At 37.3% G+C, this 26,346-nt stretch overlaps 2 long non-coding RNA genes across 9 annotated transcripts in view; one reads left to right on the top strand and one right to left on the bottom strand.

The window, feature by feature from the left end:
* LOC144973495 (uncharacterized) overlaps positions 1–13,067 on the bottom strand; it is a 27,037-nt gene extending 13,970 nt beyond the window's left edge. For 4 of the 8 annotated variants that reach the window (XR_013645557.1, XR_013645559.1, XR_013645558.1 and 1 more), the window contains exons 1-3: positions 12,883–13,067; positions 7,020–7,091; positions 5,886–6,006 (exon numbers count right to left, since the gene is read on the bottom strand). This is a non-coding gene — a long non-coding RNA (uncharacterized LOC144973495). Of the gene's footprint in view, positions 1–5,885; positions 6,007–7,019; positions 7,092–12,669 lie in introns of all 8 variants that reach the window. The other 4 variants (XR_013645560.1, XR_013645562.1, XR_013645561.1 and 1 more) reach the window with 3 other exon arrangements.
* Positions 10,711–26,346, top strand: LOC144973494 (uncharacterized). The gene is made up of 4 exons (XR_013645555.1): positions 10,711–10,860; positions 22,869–23,012; positions 23,633–23,755; positions 26,218–26,346. It is a non-coding gene; the product is annotated as an uncharacterized LOC144973494 (long non-coding RNA).

Here is a 26,346-nt window from a genome sequence, read left to right as displayed (position 1 = left end):
CAGGGGCGGTGCACAAACATGGCGTTCATGTTAACAGCCCTTTGACTTTAAAATGAGAATGGTTTTACTGTGCTCAAAACATTTCAGGCACAGATTGTTGATGTTAGTTTAACTCAACAATTGAAACAAGTCATGTGTGTGTGTAGTGTTTTGAAATCTGTAGCACAGTAAGTTCAATAATTCAATGAAATATTAGATGAAATTCTGTTTAGAAATATTTTACATATTCATTTAACGCATGAAATTCCCCTGTCTTCCGCGGAGAATGAAAATTATCAATAAATTGTTATTATGCTCATTTGATTTACCGCCTTTTGTGTTAATGTTTTTACACATTAAATGATATACTTATTACTTTTTATTATTGTAACACGCCTTGCAGGCCGACACGTTTCAAATTGCTCTGTGTTTTCTATTTATTTTAGCGTTTATTCACATTTTCAATTCTGGATTTTTATACCAATCGAATTGTGACGTTTTAGTCTTCTGAGTGATATAATTATTTCTTATTTTTATCAAAGGACTTGTGTATCATTCGTGAATTTTATGCTAAATTTTAATAATTTCAAGTGTTTTATTTTATGAACAAAGTTGTTTATTTATTTTACTACAAGTGTTCACTGTGCTCTAACATCGATGCCCAGTATTATGAATCTAGAAAATGAAACACACGTCACCATACAGTCCACCGCGATGACAAGTCTTACGAAAACCAACGATTGTCTTGAATACATTTTACACCATGAAAGTGATAATTATTGTTATGATTATGAAAGCGAATACAAACACCGTGTTGAAACAAATGAACCGAAACATCGATTGAGTCGAGGAGGGATACGAAAACAAAGGGCCATCCCAACACAGTGTGGCCATCGGCCCACCCCTAAAAATAAAACACCACGGCCACCTACCACACAGACAATTATACCACTTATGAGTGAAAAGAAATCACTTCCAATTTTAAAAGTGGCGACAATAAACGCCCAGTCTTGCCGCAATAAAACATTAGACATTAAACATATGATTGAGGAGAGATCTATTGACATTCTAATAATAATTGAAACATGGTTAAAGGAGAATGGGGATGAAGCAATTGTGTCGGATTTAACACCACTCACACATACAACTCAGTCATTTCCGAGAAAAGGAAGGAGAGGGGGAGGAATTGCAGTGGTCTATAGGTCAAATTTGACCATTAGATTTAATCATGATGTCAACAATTTTTCGGCATTCGAATCGGTAGGAATGGTCATTGATTTTAAACATGACTCAGTCAAGCTTCATTCAATATATAGGCCACCACCCAGTGCAAAAAATAGATTAAAAACATCACTATTTATTGATGAATTCGAGGACTTCCTTCTTCGCCTTGACATGAAGTCAAAGAAAAATATTATTGTTGGAGATTTCAACTTACACTTTGATCGAGACACACCGGATATAAGAAATATAAATAAACTACTTTCGTCTCATCACATGACACAGCATGTCAATGAAAAGACACATCGGTGTGGACACATTATTGACTGGGTGTTGACCAGCGTTGACATGCAACTAGCGACACCTATCAATGTAGATGATCTTTGCATTTCAGACCATCATTTAATATCTTTTGGCATCAGAGGGGGGACAGTACACGACACAAAAACAAAAAAAAAAATAGTTGTTTCGAGAGATTTGAAGAAAATTGACATAGAACTATTTAAAGCGGACCTCTCTCACTCTCTAACTACACATTGTGAGAAAGAAGTGACTGGTGACAATTTTGATAAAGCAGTTATTAGTGTTATGGATAAGCACGCACCTCTCACAACAAGATCTGTGAACATCAGAAAAGAATCACCATGGTACAATTTGGAGGTAAAACGAAATAAAGAAAGAGAAAAGAAAAGCGGAGAAGAAATGGAAAAAATCTGGCCTGACAATTGATAAGGAAACTTACATATCATTCAAACATAGACTCAAAGAGGCGACAATTAAGGCAAAGCGTATCTACTATCTTGATAAAGTTGATAACATAAAAAGTCCGAAGGAGTTTTATAAAATCTCAAATAAGCTTCTAGGCAAAGAGATCAAAACAAGCCTGCCACACCACACTGACGACAAGCAACTCGCGGACTGCTTTGTAGAGTATTTCATGAATAAAATAACGATACGGAGTGAACTTGACACAGACGAAACAGAAGCAGAATATACCTCTTTTTATGGTGAACCCTTAACATCTTTCAAAGAAATTTCAATAAATGACACAAAGAAAACGATTCTCTCTAGTCCTAGCAAATCATGTAGGCTCGACCCTTTACCAACATCCCTTTTGAAGGAGTGTATTGATGAACTTGCACCTTACATCACTGAATTGATTAATCAATCATTAAGGGAGGGAGTTGTTCCAGAAAGCTTCAAGAAAGCATTGGTGAAGCCATTGTTGAAGAAAGCGGGACTTGACAGTGATAATTTTAAAAACTTCAGGCCTGTATCAAATCTACCATTCATTTCCAAAATTCTAGAAAAGATTGTACTAAAACAACTTTCTTGTCACGTGAAACATAATAACCTCGATGAGTGCTTTCAATCGGCCTATCGGCAAAATCATAGCACAGAAACAGCATTGATGAGAATCACAAATGACTTGCTGCAAATTATTGATCAAGGAAAAACCACCATCCTTAGTCTTCTCGATCTTTCGGCGGCCTTTGACACCATCGACCATGCCATACTACTTCGAAGGCTACAAGTTACTTTCGGCATATCGGGCACTGCTCTAAACTGGTTTGCATCATATCTTACTCAAAGAACTCAATCAGTTTTAATTGGGGAAGTAACTTCGTCAGAGCGTGACCTTCATTTTGGTGTACCTCAAGGATCCGTTTTAGGTCCAGTCCTTTTTGTACTTTACACTTCCCCCTGTTGTGAGAATCTTAGAGCAACATTCTCTCGCTTACCATATGTACGCCGACGATACCCAGATATATAGCATGTGTTTGCAATCCGATATAGTTTCAAAGATAACTGTTTACGAACAATGCATCAACCATGTGATGAGATGGATGTCTGCAAATAGATTAAAATTAAATGGCGACAAGACTGAAGCCTTATTCATTGCTAGTTCAAATAATAAGACAGATCCATTTACACTGGCACTGACAATCAACGATAATGATAAAATACAACTCACAACATCAGCAAAAAATCTCGGCATCACCCTGGAGAGTGATCTGTCTATGAACAAACATATTAACAATGTGAGAACAAGTGCTATCTGCATTCTAAGAAATATCAGAACAATCAGACCATTTATTAATAGGGAAACTTGCAACAAATTGGTAACATCTTTGATATTCCCGAAAATGGACTACTGCAATGCACTGTTTGTTGGTCTAACAAAGGACAAAATAAACAAACTCCAGAAAATACAGAACATGGCAGCCCGCGTTGTACTACAGAAAGACAGAAAAACTGCAGCTCCCGAATTACTACAGCAGCTGCATTGGCTGCCAGTGGACCAGCGGATTAAATATAAATCTTCAACTATCGTTTTCAAATGCCTGGAGGGCTCGTCACCAGCATATCTCTCAAACCTCGTTGAACGGTATAATCCACAGCGATCGCTTCGATCAACGAACGACCTCAAATTGAAAACACCCCGCTGTCGAGTGAAGGCTGGTGAACGCGCCTTTCAGCATTCTGGTCCAAGGTTGTGGAATTTACTACCACTAGAGATACGTTCTTCGTCTTCACTAGAGGAATTCAAGCGTCGATTGAAGACATTCTTATTCCGACAGGCTTTCTTTTGATTATGTGTATAATTAGCGTTGTTCGTGTACTGTGTTAGGGCTTCATTATTAAGTTAATCTTTGTTATGCGCCCAGAGCCCTCCTGATGAAGGGATGTTTGGCGCACTATAAATCTATACCATTATTATTATATACTGGGTGGAGTCTTTGACCTCCCATGGTGGGCAGGTCACGCTGTGTCTTCAATCCCCTTATAATTTGTATTCCGAGTTGCTCTCAATGATTTGTAAACATTTGAGAGTTCCTCTTAGTGAAGTGGGGACTAGTGCCGCGCTGAGGACCGGTCCAAGGACCGATCCCACGGTCTTTTAGCTGTGAACCGAGGATCGGTCCGATAGGGAAGACTGGCGGCGGTCCTCACTTCTTATCACCTTTCCACGGTCTCGCGCCATACTAGGCTACTTCCCCAGCGATTCGTTGCCTCGGTTGCCTATCTTCCACCAATCACCACCCATCCCACTTAATTAATCGCACCCACCCCCCTTTGCCATACACTAAACGACACAGACGACCATACAGGCAGATGACCACCAACCTCCACTCCGCAAACCGCCCTTTCGTGTGTGAGATGGGGGAACAGGAGGCACACGCCTTGGACGATTCCATTATACGGGGTAAATTTCAAAATTTACTACACCATAATGATCGCAATGACAATGATCTATGATGAAGGCATGACCCCTCTTCTCTAATGGTTATTGTTTGAAATGTATGTGACTACTAAAGATGTGTGTGTTGTGTGTGTGTGTGTGTGTGTGTGTGTGTGTCGAACCTAGCAAGTAGCAAATCCGATTTTTTGTTTTCTTTTGTCCATCTCTTGTCACCACTCCTTTCTATCGCAGTGTTGTCATTTAAAATAATACAATAATATTAAAATTTCGTTTGGTGTTTTTACTAATCAAATAATATGAGTTTCATCAGTTTCTTCCTTCCAAAAAACCCAGTTATAACGTCTGAATTTTAAAAAAGTCCAATAGAATTTTGGGGACCCCGATAGCTCAGTTGATAGAGCACTCTCTTTATACGCAAAGGGCCAGAGATCGATCCCGGGTGCAGTCGAGTTTTTTCTGAATCCCTGTCTACTCAGCAATGAATGGGTAGCTGAGTTTGTTAGATCTGGCGAAAAGTCACCATCGACCCCTCTTATTACCTCATCCACCCCCTCTTATTATAACTTCACGTCTCTCTCTTACTCTTCAATGCTCGCTGCCCTCTAATGTGTGTGTGTGGGGGGGGGGGGGAGGGGGGGGAGGGGGGGGGGTAGGAATTGCGTGTGTGTATCAACGCCACGAACAACTCGATCAACGCCTTGGGCGATGCCATTATCTCCGTTAATGGGGATACATTTCAAATTTTATTAAATTATCTAAGTAACAATGAAGTATGGTGAGCAAATAAAGAAGGCATCACCCCTCTTCTCTAATTAGGTTACAATTTGAAATGAGTGTGACTACTCCGTGTGTTTTACTCCTGTAGACCACGGTTTTCATCGTGTAGCGGTCTTTAACGGTTCAAGAATGAACGATCCCACGGTCTCAAAGGTCAAACCGGTTCGAATTTCCAACAGTCTCTCAGGAATGTTCAATGTCGAAAAGGTCCTTGCGGTCTTCATTTCCCAAGGACCGTAGGACCGTGGTCCTTAAGCTTGCCAAGGACCGCCCCGCACTAGTGGGGACCTATGTTGGTGTCTGGATGGGACTTTGAGGTGATCACAAACTGAGTAGCCGACACTGCTAGTGTTCTCTTAGTCTTCGAATCTACATCGGTTCCCTATTTGAACAATTTCCCTTCGTCTCACTTCTCGTGTGCTTTCAATTGTAAATCAATAACTTTCTTGACAATCCCATTTTCTTCCCTTTTACTGGCGCTGAAATGACCTCAATGTGTATGAAGCAGCGCCGTAAAATCCTTAAAAACAAACACAACAAATGATATTATATGTTCTCTCTTGACAATGGGTGGAGCTAAACACTTTTTTATTTTTAGATTTTGGCCCAAGACCTTTCACTTTATTTATCGATGAACTCTGAAGTCTCAGGTTTACGACATTTAGACAAATGGATTTATCAAAGTTTAGTTTTTTTTTTTTACCTTCCATGATGGGCTTTTGCTGTCTTCTTCCCCCTCTATATCTTTGCTCCATTTCCGCACTGCTCTCGTTTTTGTTCAGGATATAACTTGACGTTTTCCTGGTCCTGGCGGGGATCCTTAGCTGAAAGGGAGGCAGTTAATTGCATAGTTTCTTTTCGTTTTTTTTTTTTGTTTTGAGAGAGATATTTTTCTTGTAAATATATCTGCCTGGGTGGGGTTCCTGGCCTCCCATAGTGGACAGGGAGGCACTTACTGTGTCTTCTCTCCCCTTATATCTGTCTTCCAACTCACTCTGTCTTTGTCTTGGAATGATATTACTTGGTTTTATCCTGGCCCTGGCCGGATACTCTAGCTGAGAGGGAAACAGTCAAATGTATAGTTAGTTTTGGGAGATGATATTTTTTTCCTTGTAAATCATCTCTCTGTTATGCATTGTATTATGTTTTTTAAAAATATTATATACGATTTGTAAAACATTTGAGTGTATTCCTCTTAGTTGGGACCTGTGCTTGTGTCTGGATGAGACTTTTAGTGATCTCAAACTAAGTACTTTGATAGTGTGCTCTTGGAATCTACACCTGTTTCTTATTTGAACCAATTCCCCTTTGTCTTACCCTTTCTTGGATGCTTTAATTGTAATTCTAGAACTTTTTACTATCCCAGTTTTTTTCCTATTTACTGGCGCTGATAGACCTTAATGTGTTGCAAGTGCTGTAAAACCCTTAAAAACATAAAAACATAAAACAAATATATCTGCTTTTAATAGCTCGAAAAAAAAGTGCTTGTCAGTGCTGGGTAGCATGAATACCATTGATGGAAGCTTTATGGTGTAAGTCTGCCTCCATTCACTCTGTTGTGTGTGGGAATGGGAAAGGGGGGGGGGGGAAGAGAGGGTAATAGGATAGAAGTTCTACAGAACTCTGTCCGGTCATCTATGCCCTCTTGTCTATTCCTAATTTTTAAAATTGTTCCTTCAATGTAGCTTTGTATCTTTGAGTGAGTGAGGGAATGTTGTAATGGCTGGACAATGCCCAGTATCCTTCAGTAGTGCGCTACCGCGGACAGATCTATATTTTCTAGAGTGGGACCCGGTGGGGTCCTTTCACCTCTCATGGTGGGCAGGAGGTTACTTACTGTCTTTTATCCCTCTATATCTGTCTTTAGAGTTCCTTTCGGTTTTGTTCTGGCCCTGGTCGGAGTCCTTATCTGAGGGGGAAACAGTCAAACGTATAGTATTAGTTTTGGGAGATGATATTTTTCCTTGTAAAACATTTCTCGGTTACACGCTATTATGTTTTGTTTTGAATATGATTTGTAAACATTTGAGTGTATTCTTCGTGGGATCCTGTGCTGGTGATTGGATGAGACTTTTAGATGATCTCTAAGTACATTGACTGGGTTAGTTCCTGACCTCCCATAGTGGGCAGGGAGGTACATACTGTGTCTTCTATCCCCTTATATCTGTTTTCCAACATGCTTTCTGTTGTCTTGGAATGAGATTACTTGGTTTTGTCCTGGCCCTGGCCGGAGTCCTAGCTGGGAGGGAAACAGTCAAATGCATAGTTATTGTTTTGGGAGATAATATTTTTTTCCCTTGTAAATCATCTCTCTGTTATGTATTATTATATTTGTTATTTTGAATTTATAATGTAAGCATTTGAGTGTATTCCTCTTTGTTGGATTTTGTGCTTGTGATCGGATGAAACTTATAGGTGGTCTCAAACTAAGTACATTGATGGTATGCTCTTGGAATCTACATCTGATCCCTATTTGTTCCCAATTCCCCTGTGTCTTACTTTTTCTTGGGTGCTTAAATTGTAATTCTATAACTTTTTACCATCCCATTTTCTTCCCTTTTACTGGCGCTGATGTGACCGAAATGTGTTGCAAGCGCCGTAAAACCCTTAAAAACAAACAAACAACATAAGTACATCGTTGGTGTGCCCTTTGAATCTACATCTGTTCTCTATTTGAACCATTCCCTTTAGTCTTATCTGCTATTCTCGTGTGCTTTTAATTTAATCTAGATATTTTTGACTTTCCCATTCTCTGTTCTTTTTTACTGGCACTAATATGACCTAAATTGTGTCATAAGCGTCGTAAAAACATTAAAAACAAAAACAAACAATGTGGAACTAATTTGTATCCCAGAGCAATGACAATAACGATACCACCTAGTCTTTTCGTACATTCTCTAAGAACGATTAAATTGTGCAATGGAAACATCACGGGACGTTACAAGGACCCCCCCCCCCCCCCTCCTCATTTTATAGATAGTTCGACGTTGACGTCACTCAGGTCTTTGTTATTGATTTTTGCCATCCGTGTTTATGAGTAATTCTCACTAAACTGTATTAACCTGACTATAAACGATCATGGTTACACAAAGTTTTGTTAGTTGGTCCTTTATAATTCCGGATGGCAATGTTGTGAGATCCCTAGCCAAGCGCATACTATCTATAATTTAACATTTAACTCCCTTTATCAGACAGAGATGAAGAATAAGTGTTGTGCCACTGAGGCAGTATTAAAAGAACCGGAAGTGTTTGCATTGAGATTCAATTTGCGCGAACTGACTATCGGTCTAAATAAAAATAATGAATTATTATTATTATTATTATTATTATTTTTTTTTCACTTAAAATTGATATTTATATTGTAAAGTGCCCAGAGCTTGTGTTTTACTCGATAATGAGCGCTATATAAATGTGTATTATTATTATTATTATTATTATTATTATTATTATTATTAAATATTATTATTATTATTATTATTATTATTATTATTATTATTATTATTATTATTATTATTATTATTAATATTATTATATTATTATTATTAATATTATTATTATTATTATTATTATTATTATTTATTATTATTATTATTATATTATTATTATTATTATATTATTATTATATTATTATTATTATTATATTATTATATTATTATTATTAATTATTATTATTATTATTATTATTATTATTATTATTATTATTATTATTATTATTATTATTATTATTATTATTATTATTATTATTATTATTATTATTATTATTAATGTTACTATCAGTTTCTGTCTCCAAAGAATAATCAGTGAATTCCGCGTTAATTAATTAGATCATTAATAAGGGGGGGGGGTGGATCAGCCGTACAGTCTTTGCTTCGTACCCGAAAGGTACCGAGTTCGATCACTCGCCGCTGCGCTGTGTGGCCTTGAACAATTCACCTCGCCCTAGCTCAATTTGCGGCGCTGCACTGAGGCTGACGCCTGGGTTATTCCAGTCTTTCCTTGGAATAGACCCTCAAGACAAATTTCCCCCATGGGACGAATAAAGGGAATTTTATTTATTTATTTTTTATTCATTTATTGATATAGCGCAAACGTGCTCAAAGCGCTTTATAAGGGGTTCCTAGCCAACAGCAACACTAAGCATGTAAGACAAGACCAGTGCCTGTTTGTACGCGATATTACAATTTTTCCCCGACAGAGACTACACTCTTAACGGTCAGGTACTCATTTTACACCTGAATATGGTGAGAGAATGTGAGTAAAGAGCCTTCTCCAATGACTCAACTATGCACCGCTCAGAGCAGGACTCGAACCCAAGTACTTCCGATCCGAAGGCGAGTATGATACCACAAGACCACATAGCCGTTACATAGTTTCCATCCTGGATATAGCAGATTATAACAAGATCCTACGTCCAAATCCGTGGACGATCCGGATTACTGACTAGTGGTAACATAATACAGTCGACGCCGGATTCAAGCATGGTCGTGAGTAGGAAAATGAAGCATGCTTATTGCCGAAGGGGCGGGAGGGTGGGGGATGGAGGGTCCTGAAAGCTCAGTGGTAGAGCACTTACCTCACAAAGGGAGCAATATCATTCTCGGGTGCATTCGAGATTCTTTTCCTACCACCCCCCCCCCCTTCCATTGCCAACCCAGCAATAATTGGGTAGCGAGATCTCATAGGTTTGACTGATATACTATTTTACGTTGGCATACCGTCCTATCCAAAGGGTAACGAGCTGTGAATACTGTCTGCTTTACGCTCTTTACGCTACAAAAACAGGGATAAACTCTGGTTCCATGGCCTCGTCCTGAAGGGTAAGGGTATTGTATTGCTAAAGCGCACTTCCGAAGTTACCGTACTTATCCATATCTAAATACAAAGTAGATGAATGATGATTATCCCTTTAAAAATGGAAAATACACAGTTCTAGCTACATCAAAATTATCTCACACATTATTATTATTATTATTATTATTATTATTATTATTATTATTATTATTATTATTATTATTATTATTATTATTATCATCATCATTATCATCATCATCATCATCATCATCATTATTATTATAAGCTGACAATCAAATGAAAGTGCTTCCTCTGCAAATCATATTTTACCAATACGTCATTAGTATCTCTATTATTTTTATCGTAGCCTTTCTCGAGTGTTTGTTGCTGACAAATTAATAGTTTGGAATCATACGTTTCAATACCACCATTTTTGTTACACATTTGTCGTAATCAAAGAGCGGAATCAGCACACGAGCTTGTTTATGACACAAACAAGAGATTATCATAGATCAAAATAAAAAAAAGCGTGGTCATTTCAAGACAACGGCCTATGCGCAAAGCTTTTTGATCACCGACCGAAACAGTGATTATGCAATTCAAATTGACCGTTAATAACGAACTCTTGTCAAAGCTTTTTATCTTTGCGTTTCAACATAACATTATGATAATATGTTTACATATTACGACAGTCAACTCCAACACAATTGGCGATAGCACAGAGATCTTGTCACAACAAGGTGTGACGAGCACAGACGAATGGACATTGGAGCTGGCTATCATATATTTATTGTCACAACTAGGAGCTGGCTATCATATTATATTTATTGTCACAACTAGAAAATTATAAAAGTCTGTGATTACTTGTAGTGGTGTCAGAGCGACAGGTAAGTTTATTTTCTTAATTTAAAAAATCAATTAAATTAAATTGGCGGAAGGACTTTCGTAGTTTCACAGCACGCGGGTCGGCGGGGGGTCTCTCCCCCCCCCCCCCCCCTCCCTCGACCCTAATAAAAGATAACTATAACGTATGAAACACAATGTTTGCTATCATTTGCAATATCGAAATTGATGGGAAACAAAGTATTAATGACGTCGGCAGGAGTCTTAAACGACCACCGACTCAGCAATTTGTTTTTGAAATTAGAAAAATCACAGCACTTATAAAAGTGAAACTTACCTTAAATAGTAATATTTATTGAACATCACAACTAATGGGCACGATCTATATTACATTTCCATGTGCTCGAGGTCATTGGTCACATTGCAAAGTGTGCGCCAAATGACCCAAATAGTGAAAAGTGTTCACAATTTGAGAAATATCCAACGCTACAATTGGTCATTTTGCTCAGCATGACTCATGGGTATGTTTACAACTTTCATAAACAAAGCAGCGTGTTTAGATGCATTGAGAAATGTCCAATCGTTGTACAGCAACAAATTATGTGATTGATGACTAGGTTTGACGAAAACATGAATATAGATCGCTCCCATTGCAAGTCCATAATGGCTTAAAGATTAAGTAATATAATAAAAGTGCTGTGAAACTACGGGATTCCTCCCAATCAGTTTTCTTTAATCGTGGTGCTGTGAATCTTTGCTTCTATTTTCAAAGAAATGTTGAGTTCCAAATATGAAAGTCACAAACCAAGCAGTTTTATTACGCAATAGAGAATTCTTTTCATCTTTTTGGCATTGGTGAAAAACTATGTCTTAACTTTAGCATCATGACGCTAATTTTACATGTTTACCTTTTTCTCTCTGACATCATCATCATCATCATCATCATCATCATCATCATCATCATCATCATCATCATCATCATTAGTATTTTCACATGAGATATCACTTGGAGGCACCGAGTCACACGTGTGACCAATTGCCTCAAAACGGTGTTATGTCGTGTTTATTTAAAACTTGAGCTTTTATATAGCGCAATGTCCACTAAACCTGCCCAAATCGCGTTACAAGGGGTCCCGAGCCAACAGGAACACTTAATAAATAGGACGAGACACGATGCTTGTTAGGGCATAGGCAACGTTGTTAACAACCAGTAGGTACTCAGTTTACAGCTGAGTACGGTGAGAGAATGTGACAAAAAGAGCCTTTTCCAATGACTGAACTATGCGTCGCTCGACACTCTCATACCACTAGAACACATAGCGTAAAGGATGCTAAAAATTTGAAATAAAAGTGCGAAAAATACGAGAATTAGGCTACATTTATACGATTCATTGAGATAGATATAATTATTCTAAGAGCAACAAAAACTAAAAGTTCACATTTTCTGTAATATTAACTGTAAAATAACTTTTTGACAACTTGTCCACTTCGACATAATCCAGTTTGGAAATGACAGGTCACATACAGTGTAATTTTTTAAAATTATTATTGACATATTTCAGATTTGAATAACTCCAAAACTATGTAAGATTTCATCAAACGGTTTTTGCCATAAGCGCAGAATCTATTTGAGTTTTGATTGATATAAATTTTAAGACTGTGGGCCCTTTGGTAGCTGAGTTATGATGCCATGAGTAGAAAAGGGTAATTTTTTAAATATATCGTAATTAATTTACGGTGTTTGTTTTTAATCATGAACACATTTCAGGTTTAAATACAGCTGCAACGACATCAATTTGGTTTTTAAAATATTAATTCAAATTTATAAAAGTTTTTTTTGTGTGATATCTTACTTGTGATCGTGTGTTTGTGCAATGGGCATGATCTATATTACATTTCCATGTGCTCGAGGTCATTGGTCACATTGGAATATGTGCTCAAAGTGACCTACATAGTGACAAGTGTTCACAGTTGTTGAAATATCTACCATCACGATTGGTCATTTATTTGTTCAGCTTGACACATGGGTATGCTTACAACTTTCATAAACAAAGCAGCGTGTTTACATTTCTGAAGAAATATCCAATCGTTGGACAGCAACAAATCATGTGATTGATAACTTGGTTGGACGAAAACATGAAAAAAGATCGCTCCCATTGTCCGATCTAAAGCTCGACGTTACCACCACCCTTTTGAATGATAAGCCACAAGCGTCTCTCCAGCAGTTCGTCCCACGTCTTTTGCAGCATGAGTAATATGACAGGGCGAACGGCTTCTCTTTTTTTTTGTCTTCCGGTGACGTCATACAAAATAATTTTACAGTGTCAAGGCAATGTTCCAAGTTGACATCCTTACCCTCCTTCCGCACTAGGACAAAACTGTCCCGGGACAAATTTGTCCTGTCCCACTGGAGAAAATTTCTATTCAAAAGGGGTTCCGCACTAGGACAGGACTGTCCCGGGACACACCTGCGCGAATGCATTATTTTTTTTTTTTTTTTTACAAGATTCAAAAGTTTATTTGTAGGCAATTGCAACTCGAATAATTCACATTTTATGAATTAACATAAGATACGACATGACGATGATTTTTTACACTGTACAATGGGATTTGTTTACATAAGATTTATATAATCATGAAATATTCTTATAGCAAGAGTAATGTTATTGCTGCTACTACTACTACTACTACTACTACTACTACTACTACTACTACTACTACTACTACTACTACTACTACTACTACTACTACTTCTACTACTACTACTACTACTACTACTTCTACTACGATTACGACTACTACATCTACAACAACAACAACAACAACAACAACAACAACAACAACAACTACTACTACTACTACTACTACTACTACTACTACTACTACTACTACTACTACTACTAATGGATGAAATAGAGGTTGCATATTTCTGTGCTTCACTACGTGGGGAAAAAAAGACAAATTGAAAGAGTAAACAATATTGGGTGCATTCTTTAATGACCCAAAGATTGCTCAAGGGTCAATTCCGTAGACTCTATGGTGATCTCCGATCTTATCTTAAAATGACTTTCTTAAAATCACCTCATTTTACCCAGTTGCAAATGAGTACCAGTTCGCTGATGAAAGTAATCTTTGACGGACTAGCATCATTCAAGAGAATAATAGAAAGTCAGCATGCTTCGTACCCGAAAGGCATCAGTTGAGTAAGTCACCTCGCCTAGCTCAATTTGCGGCGCTGCACTGCGGCTGACGCCTGTGTTATACCTTGTCCTAGCTAAATTTGCGGCGCTGCATTGCGGCTGACGCCTGGGTTATTCCAGTCTTCCCTTGGAATAGACCCTCGAGAAAAATTTCCCCTATGGGATGAAAAAGGGAATTTTATTATTTTAAATTTTAAACTGTTATCTGTCTGCTCAACGCAACAGAAACATGGATAAGTTCTGGATTTATAAGCTTAGGAGGCAAGATGGCCCATGGTTAGCGCGTGGTACTCTGGACTCAGAGGTTCTGTGTTCGATTCCGACCGAAGCCAATTTGTTCTTTCTAGAGCAAGAAAATTTACTCCAATCACTCACTCCATTCAGGTGTAAAAGGGCACCTGTCAAGCTGGGATAGTAATCTGCGATAGACTACAAACTTGCGTCCCGTTCAAAGGTTTTCAAACAAATACGTTAATTGTCCGCTTCACGCTATTGAAACCGGAATAACTCCTGCACCATTGGCTACAAGGCTCTAAAGGACTTAATTTGTTTTACAATGAGTCCAAGTGGCCCAGAAGGACTTACTTAAAAATATTTTCATTGAGAATTCCCGAAATAAATAACGATAAAGAAAATTGATCCCACAAGTCACCGAATAGATGTGCGACCGGTTTTAGACACGTTACTGCTGTGTAACAAAGTGTGACCCTTCTTAAATTATATTTATAAACATACGTTTTTAAATTGCCGAAAATGTTTATGTTGCTATGCCTTCTGTACGTGGTTTCATCACATAGAATTATTTTTTGAATTGTTCTTGCTTTTTTATATTCAGAATTGAAATAAATAAATAAATTATAACTGTGAAATTGAATGTAAGCTTCAGTTTAATATCCGAAAACAGATAAAATGGACGTTTCGGGTTTCCCCTTCATCAACAACACATGATGAATTAAAAACTACAGAAGAATGAGATAATGTGGTAGTGGCGTTGTTAAGATGCATAAGCAAAAACATTGATGGGCAGGAAATTGTATGCTACTTTGTGAGGAAGCGCGAATTAAAACGGAGCAATAGAAATTTATAAAAGGTGCGTCCTTAATTATGTCAAAAGAGGGAGGCGGGAAGGAACTGTGTAATGCAGTATAGGAAGTGAACTAAAATAAAGTGTGGACTATTGTTGGAAAATAAATACAATGGAATTGGAAATATATACAAAATATAAGGGATGTAGGTATTAATATATTAGTGGCATTAGCCACAGCAGAAGCAACAATAGAAATAGTAGTAGTAGTAGTAGTAGTAGTACTAGTAGTAGTAGTAGTAGTAGTAGTAGTAGTAGTAGTAGTAGTAGTAGTAGTAGTAGTAGTAGCAGTAGTAGCAGCAGTAGTAGTAGTAGTAGTAGTAGTAGTAGTAGTAGTAGTAGTAGTAGTAGTAGTAGTAGTTGTAGTAGTAGCAGTCGTGGTAGTGATAGTAGAGGTCGGTGGTAGAGGTAGTGGTAGTAGTAGTGGTAGTAGTAGTAGGGATGCAGAAAATAAAGACAGGCATTTCAATTTTGACACGGCGCCGCCAAGTCTGGGACTTTTTTGTCCTAGTGCGGAAGTCTACTATATTTTTCTACTATCACAAACGATATGAACACGGGACTGGGACAGTCCTGTCCCGTTGATTTTGTAGCATTTTTGTAGCATTCACGCTATTGAAACCGGAATAACTCCTGCACCATTGGCTACAAGGCTCTAAAGGAGTTAATTTGTCTTAGATGAGTCCAAGTGGCTCAGAAGGACTTACTTAAAAATATTTTCATTGAAAATTCCCGGAATAAATAACGATAAAGATAATTGATCCCACAAGGTACCGAATAGATGTGCGACCGGTTTTAGACACGTTACTGCTGTGTCACAAAGTATGACACTTCTTAAATTATATTTATAAACATACGTTTTTAAATTGCCGAAAATGTTTATGTTGCTATGCCTTCTGTACATGGTTTCATCACATAGAATTATTTTTTGAATTGTTCTTGCTTTTTTATATTCAGAATTGAAATAAATAAATAAATCATAACTGTGAAACTGAATGTAAGTTTCAATTTAATATACGAAAACAGATAAAATGGACGTTTCGGGTTTCCCCTTCATCAACAACACATGATGAATTAAAAACTACAGACGAATGAGATAATGTGGTAGTGGCGTTGTTAAGATGCATAAACAAAAACATTGATGGGCAGGAAATTGTATGCTACTTTGTGAGGAAGCGCGAATTAAAACAGAGCAATAGAAATTTATAAAAGGTGCGTACTTAATTATGTTAAAAGAGGGGAGGCGGGTAGGTACTGTGTAATGCAGTATAGAAGACAGTGAACTAAAATAAAGTGTGGACTATTGTTGGAAAATAAATACAATGGAATTGGAAATAAATACAAAATGTAAGGGATGTAGGTATTAATATATTAGTGGCATTAGCAGCAGCAGAAGCAACAGTAGAAATAGTAGTAGTAGTAGTAGTAGTAGTAGTAGTAGTAGTAGTAGTAGTAGTAGTAGTAGTAGTAGTAGTAGTAGTAGTAGTAGTAGTAGTAGTAGTAGTAGTAGTAGTAGTAGTAGTAGTAGGGATGCAGAAAATAAAGACAGGCATTTCAATTTTGACACGGCGCCGCCAAGTCTGGGACTTTTTTGTCCTAGTGCGGAAGTCTGCTATATTTTTCTACTATCACAAACGATATGAACACGGGACTGGGACAGTCCTGTCCCGTTGATTTTGTAGCATTTCACAACGGCTTGGGACACAACGGGACTGTTTTGTCCCGTCCCAATAGGTGCGGAAGATTACTCTAAATTCTATATGTTACAGATTTGGGACAGGACTGTCCCAGGACAGTCCTGTCCTAGTGCGGAAGAGGTGTTAGACTCCTTCCGCATTAGGACAAAACTGTCCCAGGACAAATTTGTCCTGTCCCACTGGAGATAACTTCTATTCAAAAGGGGTTCCGCACTAGGACAGGACTGTCCCGGGACACACCTTCGCGAATGCATTATTTTTTTTTTTTTTACAAGATTCAAAAGTTTATTTGTAGGCAATTGCCAATATAACTCAAACAAGAATATAATATTTTCATCAACAAATCAAGTAAATAAAATCACTAATAAAGCAAGGCAAACAATGATAGTAATAATGATAATAATAGTAATAATAATAATAATTAATAATAATAATAATAATAATAATAATAATAATAATAATAATAATAATAATGATAATAATAATAATAATAATAATAATAATAATAATAATAATAATAATAATAATAATAATAATAATAATAATAATAATAATAAAAAATAATAATAATAATAAAAAAATAATAATAATAATAATAATAATAATAATAATAATAATAATAATAATAATAATAATAATAATAATAATATAATAATAATAATGATGATTATAATGGTGATAATAATAATGTAAAATCTTCTAATTAATAGATTAGTTATTTAATAGTTTGAATTATAAATTAATAATTTAAAAATTAAGTCCTTGGTACAAATCTAATAATTCACATTTTATGAATCAACATAAGATACGACATGACGATAATGATTTTTTACACTGTACAATGGGATTTGTTTACATAAGATTTATATAATTATGAAATATTCTTATAGCAAGAGTAATATTATTGCTGCTGCTACTACTACTACAACAACAACAACAACAACAACAACAACAACTACTACTACTACTACTACTACTACTACTACTACTACTACTACTACTACTACTACTACTACTACTACTACTACTACTACTACTACTACTACTACTACTACTACTACTACTACTACTACTACTACTACTAACTACTACTACACACTACTACTACTACCACTACTACTACTACTACTACTACTACTACTACTACTACTACTACTACTACTACTACTACTTCTAATACTGCTACTACTACTACTACTACTAACTACACTACTACTACTACTACTACTACTTCTACTATTACGACTACTACATCTACAACAACAACAACAACAACAACAACAACTACTACTACTACTACTACTACTACTGCTACTACTACTACTACTACTACTACTACTACCACTACTACTACTGCTACTACTACTACTACTACTACTACTACTACTACTACTACTACTACTACTACTACTACCACCACCACCACTACAACTACCACCTCTTCTACCACTACTTCTACTACTACAACTACTACTACTACTACTACTACTACTACTACTACTACTACTACTACTACTACATAGTAGTAGTAGTAGTAGTAGTAGTAGTAGTAGTAGTAGTAGTAGTAGTAGTAGTAGTAGTAGTAATGGATGAAATAGAGGTTGCATATTTCTGTGCTTTACTACGTGAAAAAAAAGATAAAAGAGAAAACAATATTGGGTGCATCCTTTAATGACCCAAAGATTGCTCAAGGGTCAATTCCGTAGACTCTATGGTGATCTCCGATCTTATCTTAAAATGACTTTCTTGGAATCACCTCATTTTACCCAGGTGCAAATGACTACCAGTTCGCTGATGAAAGTAATCTTTGACTGACTAGCATCATTCAAGAGGATAATAGAAAGTCAGCATGGCTCGGTGGTACGGTCTTTGCTTCGTACCCGAAAGGCATCAGTTCGATCACCCGCTGATGCGCCTGTTGCTGATGTTGCCTAGCTCAATTTGCGGCGCTGCACTGCGGCTAACGCCTGGGTTATACCTCGCCCTAGCTCAATTTGCGGCGCTGCATTGCGGCTGACGCCTGGGTTATTCCAGTCTTCCCTTGGAATAGACCCTCGAGAAAAATTTCCCCTATGGGATGAAAAAGGGAATTTTATCTTTTTTAAATTTTAAACTGTTATCTGTCTGCTCTACGCTACAGAAGCATGGATAAGTTCCGGATTTATAAGCTTAGGAGGCAAGATGGCCCATGGTTAGCGCGTTGTACTCTGGACTCAGAGGTTCTGTGTTCGATTCCGACCGAAGCCAATTTGTTCTTTCTAGAGCAAGAAAATTTACTCCAATCACTCACTCCATTCAGGTGTAAAAGGGTACCTGTCAAGCTGGGATAGTAATCTGCGATAGACTAGCGTCCTGTTCAAAGATTTTCAAACAAATACGTTAATTGTCCGCTTCACGCTATTGAAACCGGAATAACTCCTGCACCATTGGCTACAAGGCTCTAAAGGAGTTAATTTGTCTTAGATGAGTCCAAGTGGCTCAGAAGGACTTACTTAAAAATATTTTCATTGAAAATTCCCGGAATAAATAACGATAAAGATAATTGATCCCACAAGGTACCGAATAGATGTGCGACCGGTTTTAGACACGTTACTGCTGTGTCACAAAGTATGACACTTCTTAAATTATATTTATAAACATACGTTTTTAAATTGCCGAAAATGTTTATGTTGCTATGCCTTCTGTACATGGTTTCATCACATAGAATTATTTTTTGAATTGTTCTTGCTTTTTTATATTCAGAATTGAAATAAATAAATAAATCATAACTGTGAAACTGAATGTAAGTTTCAATTTAATATACGAAAACAGATAAAATGGACGTTTCGGGTTTCCCCTTCATCAACAACACATGATGAATTAAAAACTACAGACGAATGAGATAATGTGGTAGTGGCGTTGTTAAGATGCATAAACAAAAACATTGATGGGCAGGAAATTGTATGCTACTTTGTGAGGAAGCGCGAATTAAAACAGAGCAATAGAAATTTATAAAAGGTGCGTACTTAATTATGTTAAAAGAGGGGGCGGGTAGGTACTGTGTAATGCAGTAAAGAAGACAGTGAACTAAAATAAAGTGTGGACTATTGTTGGAAAATAAATACAATGGAATTGGAAATAAATACAAAATGTAAGGGATGTAGGTATTAATATATTAGTGGCATTAGCAGCAGCAGAAGCAACAGTAGAAAATAGTATGTAGTATAGTAGTAGTAGTAGTAGTAAGGTAGTAGTAGTAAGTAGTAGTAGTAGGGATGCAGAAAATAAAGACAGGCATTTCAATTTTGACACGGCGCCGCCAAGTCTGGGACTTTTTTGTCCTAGTGCGGAAGTCTGCTATATTTTTCTACTATCACAAACGATATGAACACGGGACTGGGACAGTCCTGTCCCGTTGATTTTGTAGCATTTCACAACGGCTTGGGACACAACGGGACTGTTTTGTCCCGTCCCAATAGGTGCGGAAGATTTCTCTAAATTCTATATGTAACAGATTTGGGACAGGACTGTCCCAGGACAGTCCTGTCCTAGTGCGGAAGAGGGTTTAGATTGACATGTTAAATGAAATATACTTTCGAGATTCATGTCGGACAAGCCAAAATAAATCACGATTTATATCAAAATTACCCGTTTCTACTGATGACGTCATAGTTCAGCTACCAAAGGGCGCACAGTGTTAAAACTCATATCAATCAAAACTTGAATAAATTCTACACATGAAGCCAAAGACCCTTTGATGAAATATTACATAGCTCTCGAGTTATTCAAACCTGAAATGTATCAATAATTTAAAACAAACAAACAAACAAACAAAAAAAAAACCACACAAAAAACACAATATTTTATATATATACAAAGAGTATATGACATTACAGTTATTCTGACCATTAACTGGTTAGTTTTGGAAGAAAAACAAATTATTTTATTACGTGTACCAGCTTCAGAATTCATTTGATGAGCGAACTTTATGCATTTTGCACCTGACACATACAATTATGAAATAGATCAAAAAATTAGAACGTTAAATTTATAGTAGAACGTGTCATTAACATGTTTTTCAAAGTTGACTAAGCATAGAGCCCTAGTCCAACTTGGAATGCCTAATTATTTGTCAGTATAATTGGCACAAAACATTGAAATGATTAAAACAGACTGAGATGACATTTACATCCAAGTTAGATCGACTAATACAACTAAATTATGTTATGCTTCATAAATTTCTCAGGGACGGAATTATTAATTATCCACTGCACATTTTAAAACAATAAAACTTATCTCTCTGGTCTAATGACTCTCGGATAATGGGAAGCTGCTATTTAATGAGGCAGGATAATTTATTGGCAGAATACTCTCTATGTTTGTGATGTTTGATATCATATAGTAGTACAGTGATAAATAGCTTTTTTCAGAATTGTGTCCTGGGGTTTTTCACTTCAAAATCGATGAAATAAGATGAGCCTCATTTACTTCCTTATGCTTTGAATCCTCTTCTCTCCCCCCCCCCCCTTCTCCAGGGCATGGGCCAAAGTCAAACCTTCTCCATGGTGATGGTCATGTGCGGCTATGTGGTCTTGTAGTATGACACTCGCTTTCGGATCGGATAGTCCTGCGTTCGAGCATCGCTTGGGGCATAGTTGAGTCCTTGGAAAAGTCGCTTTACTCACATTCTCTCACCGTACTCAGGTGTAAAATGAGAACCTGGCCATTAACGGCGTTGTCTCTGTCCGAAAAAAAACCCCCTGTCATGCTTCAATCTACGTGTCAATTGTTGCTATTGGCTAGGGAGTCTTTGTAAAGCGCTTTGAGCATGTTAAGTGGATATTGCGATATATGAAAGCTCAAGTTTTAAAATATTCATATGTCCTGAACAAGTTTCTCCAATTGTCTCTAAGTGTAACCAGTCTCCTGTTACGTGATCACCCTTTATAATTTATATTCATACGAAGGTTCCTCGTAGGAGCTCGACTGTAGACTTGGGTATGTTCTTTTTCAAACAATTATAAAAGGAAAAATCCACTAAACATGCTCAAAGCACTTTACAAGGGATCTCTAACAAGCAGCAACACTTAACATGTAGGAAGAGGAATGACACCCAAAAAGCGATATTATATATATCTTTTTTTTTTTTCTGGAGACCATGCTAACAACCCGATATTAATTTCCTACTTGAGTAGTTGAAAGAATACGAGCTAAGAACCTTTTCCAAGGAATCAAATTTTCGCCGATCAGAGCGGGAAGGACTTGAACCCTGGACCCACCGGTCCGAAGGCGAGTATCTTACCACAAAACCACAAAACGTGAATTTGTCTAAATTGATTAAGCATTGAGACTTCAGAAGTATCAGGTTTAAGTGGGCAGGGAGGTACTTGCTGTGTCTTCTATACCCTTATGTCTGGGTGGGATTCCCGACCTCCCATAGTGGGCAGGGAGGTACTTGCTGTATCTTCTATACCCCTATACCTGTTTTCCAAATTGCATTCTGCCTTTGTCTTGGAATGAGATTACTTTGTTTTGTCCTGACCCTGGCATGAGTCCTTGGCTCGGAGAAAAACAGTCGAATATATAATTATAGTTTTGGGAGAATATATTTTTTTCACTGTAATTCACTCATCTGTTAAATACTGTTATTTTTTCATATTTAACATTTGATTTGTAAACATTTGAGTGTATTCCTCGAAGAAGATTCTTGTGCTAGTGTCTGGGTGAGACTTTTAGGTGATCTCAAACTAAGTATAGATATTGTGCTCTTGGAATCTACATCTGTTCCAAATTTGAACCATTCCCCTTTTGTCTTACTTTTTCCTCTAGTCCGTTTAATTGTACATCTAGAATTTTCTTCCTTTTTACTGGCGCTGATATGATCTAAATGTGTTGCAAGCGCCGTAAAACCCTAAAAATAATTTAAAAAAAAAACAAAAACAAAAACAAAAACAAAACAAAAAAACAAGAGTCATTGTAATTCACTCATATAAACAATTCTGGCCAAAATGATATTTACGGCGTTTTGTCAAAGTATATTTTTAGAATAGCTAACGTTGGGAGTAACATATTGTGATTAACGTTTTCCACAGTGTTTCATTTTGATAGTGGGTGAATCTAGAGGAAGTAGGAAGAGACTAGAGACGGACGATAATTTTCTTACTGACATTGCCGCATAAGCCAAGGATTTCTCTCCTGGAAAATGAAGGTGTTTGTAACTCTTGTAATTCTTTACGGTAAGTTTTCCCCCCATACTATATTGACCCCCCCCCCTTATTTTTTGTTTGAATTAACACGTTTTTATTAGCAGAGGAATTAAAGAGATGATAATGGTACAGAGCAATACTTGTTTGGATCCACCACATCGACATTGTATTAGGTCCTGGTGGGTTATGATCCTTGAGCTAAGTGTATCCGTTTTACTGAAAACAATTAAAAAAACAAAACAAAACAAACAACTCCCCCCCCCCTCACAAAAAGAAACCCAACAAAAATACTACTACTACTACTACTACTACTACTACTACTACTACTACTACTACTACTACTACTACTACTACTACTACTACTACTACTACTACTACTACTACTACTACTACTACTACTATTATACTACTACTACTACTACTACTACTACTACTACTACTACTACTACTACTACTACTACTACTACTACTACTACTACTACTACTACTACTACTACTACTACTACTACTACTACTACTACTACTACTACTACTACTACTACTACTACTACTACTACTACTACTACTACTACTACTACTACTACTACTACTAATGTCATAAAATGAATGTTTTCGATTTCCATTCCCCCATTGTTGATGTTGATGGACAGTGGCGGCAAGTACCGTTGTAAAAGGACAAGGACCTGGCAGATGTACAATCGAATGCTATTTAAATGATGATTGCCCCGATGGTCAAGAATGTGTATTCAACGGCTGTGGACAATCGTGCGTAGGTAGGAGGATGATCTTTCTCCCATTTTGGACAGGGGGGTACATAGTCTTCTTTCCCCTTATATCTGTTTTCCAACTGGCTTTCTGTCTTTGCCTTGGAATGAGATTACTTGGTTTTGTCCTGGCCCTGGCCGGATACCCTGGCTGAGAGGGAAGCAGTCAAATGTATAGTTAGTTTTGGGAGATAAAATTGTTTTCCTTGTAAATCATCTCTCTGTTATGCACTGTATTATGTTTTGTTTATGTAATATATATGATTTGTAAACATTTGAGTGTATTCCTCTTAGTGGAGACATGTGCTTGTGTCTAAATGAGACTTTTAGGTGATCTCAAGCTAATTACGTGTGTGCTTTTGGAATCTACATCTGTTTCCTATTTGAACCAATTGCCCTTTGTCTTCTCTTTTCTTGGGTGCTTTAATTGTAATTATACAACTTTTAACTATCCCCTGTTCTTCCTTTGAACTGGCGCTGACATGACCTAAGTGTGTTGCACGCGCCGTAAAACCCTTGAAAGCAAAGAAAAACAAAGGATGATCTTTTTGTGACCCATCGCCATGATTTGGTATTATCCTGGAGTGAACTATACCCCAAAATTAGAATGAAAGCGAGAAAATGGTAAACGTAATATAATTTAAGGCACCTACTTATTTAGCAGACAACCTCTCCTATGACCCCCACCCCACATACCCCGGAGTAACTCTAGATAGATTGGTAAGATACAAAAAACACATTGAAAACACAGCTAACAAACTTTGAAAAAGAAATGAATAATCAAGAAACTAGCAGGAACATCATGAGAAGCTACTCCCTCAGTCCTCAGAACATCTTCACTTGCATTATGTTACAACGTTGCAGAATACTGCGTCCCAGTCTGATCACGTTCTACACACACCACAAAAATTGACTCTCTACTCAATGACACACTGAGGATAATATCTGGGCTACTAAAATCAACTACAACCCAGTGGCTCCAAGCGATGGGCGGAATAGCCCCAAGAAGAGAGGAAGTTACCCAAAAGCAACACAACCGCCTGGACACCCGTGACACCAACACGCCTATCAAAACCGCTCTTGGAACAGCTCCAACAACGCACCGGTTGAAATCTATATAGCCTTTCTATGTTTCCACATTCGAAAATTTTGATCTAAACGAATCATGGCAAAAAATAATGGAACGAACGAAAGGCGATCATCTAATCGATGACCCAACAAAGCAACCCTTGCCAGGATTTAGAACACCGAAAAGGAAACAGTGTACATCCTGCAACCGCATACGAGTTAGACATGGCAGAACAGCCAACAACCTCTATAGGTGGGGACATATTACCTCCCTTGCCTGCCCCAACTGCGATGCCGTCCACCAAGATATGGACCACGTGATACAGGATTGCCACGATACCTCCATCTCAGGGGGATATCACATGGTACACCAGACAGAGGAGACTTTTATGGACTAGATGATGGACAAGCACATGGAAGTGTAGACAGTCATACGAACCTATATACCAACATGCATTATGGACAGTAAACTGCACCAAATTTTACTCCAAATTCATATCACAGATCCGGTCAATACGGCTGACACCTGTTTGCACAGAACTTCGGCTCAGTGTATTTTGTCTAAAGCTTCTCTTATTTTTAGTGAATGGATACCACGTTCGGAAAAGAGGACACACAAGAACTGAGACGCGAAAAGCATTTAATTTAGAATACCTGAAATCCATCGCAGCAGACCGTCATCAGTGGAAAGAACTCACTCAACAAATCAGAGAAGCTGCCAAAGCGTCCCAGTTCGAAGATTAGAGGCGATTGGCAATAAGTCAAGTAAGTCACGTCATACTATAGCTACGGATTAAAATAATCCCTTATTTAGTGTCTCGCTCATCGTGTTTGGAAGCCCTAAGGATGCTAATTAGTAGAGTTTGTAAATTAAATCGAATCTTCCTTTTCCATTGTTTCATTGCTATTTTCTTCGTCAAGCTTCAAGCAGAAATAATTGCATTGTACTGCTGTTGATAACATCATCATTATTATCACTATTATTTGATATAGCACCGGTATCCACGCATGGTTACAATGTTTTTGGTATCACGCATTCAACTACAGAATCACCACAACAGTCACACTTATATCTTGTTCAAACGTCACATAGTATCACGATAAGTAGAAGGAAAAAGATTGTTTTTAGATGCCGTTTGAAGACTGGCAGAATTTCACATTGTCGACTTTTGGTAGAAAAGAATTCCATACGATTGGAGCCGAAAAGGAAAAACCACGCTCAGTAAATTTTGTTCATGGGATGTTTTTCTCCAGTAGCGAAGAGCTGGTGGATTGAAGAGATCGAGTTGGTTTATATTCCCTCACAGGGCCTCACAACATATACCAAGTAAGTACTGTCGAAAAGGTTTAGTTTTATCTATCTAATATTTTGTCTTTCGTGTTTTTCTATCGTCGATTTACAGGTAAACTCGACGTTGGCAAAAGAGCGGTTGGGACGTGTGCGGAAGAATGCTCAAGAGATGATCCATGCCCTGATGGTATGGAGTGTGTATCCAATGGTTGTGGACACACTTGCCGATCTATTTCATGAG

Source organism: Berghia stephanieae, chromosome 5 (genome assembly GCF_034508935.2).
Source record: "Berghia stephanieae isolate SIO BIC M18660-M18661 chromosome 5, UCSD_Bste_1.3, whole genome shotgun sequence".
Taxonomy (NCBI): Eukaryota; Metazoa; Mollusca; class Gastropoda; order Nudibranchia; family Aeolidiidae; genus Berghia; species Berghia stephanieae.
Note: the sequence above shows the minus strand (reverse complement) of the source record. Positions and strands in the feature narration are given on the sequence as shown.